We start from the raw sequence: 599 nt of genomic DNA, 5'->3' as shown, positions 1-599 counted from the left end.
TTCGCTCTCTCTCTCTCTCTCTCTCTCTCTCTCTCTCTCTCTCTCTCTCTCTCAAAAATAAACATTAAAAAAATTAATAAATAAAGGAGAGAAATTTACAGACCAATATTCCTCAGGAGTTATAAACACAAAAAATCTTAACAAAATATTAGCAAATAAAATGCAAGAATTAAATAGTATTATGACCAAGTGGGACCTAACCTAGGAATGCAAGTAGTTCAGCATTCAAATGTCAATGAAATTCATCACGACCATTTTGATAGATGCAGAAAACTCACTTGACAAAATTCAACATCTATTCATCAGGCAAACTGTCTAGAAAAAAAGGAACTTCTTCATTCTGATAAAGGGCATCAACAAAAACAGCTATAGCTAACCTCATACTTTCCTATTTAAGACTGAATATTTTCTTTCCAAAATTAGGAATAAGGCAAGGATTTTTATTCTCACCACTTACAGTCAATAGCATACTGAGAGGTTCTAGCCAGTGAAATATAGCATTTTTTAAGGCACAGATTGGAAAGGAGTAAAGAAAACTTGTCTTTTTCTTCAACAACATGATTGACTATGTAGAAAATCCCAAGGATTTTACAAAAAAA

This window comes from Crocuta crocuta, unplaced genomic scaffold (genome assembly GCF_008692635.1).
Source record: "Crocuta crocuta isolate KB4526 unplaced genomic scaffold, BGI_CrCroc_1.0 scaffold224, whole genome shotgun sequence".
Taxonomy (NCBI): domain Eukaryota; kingdom Metazoa; phylum Chordata; class Mammalia; order Carnivora; family Hyaenidae; genus Crocuta; species Crocuta crocuta.
Note: the sequence above shows the minus strand (reverse complement) of the source record.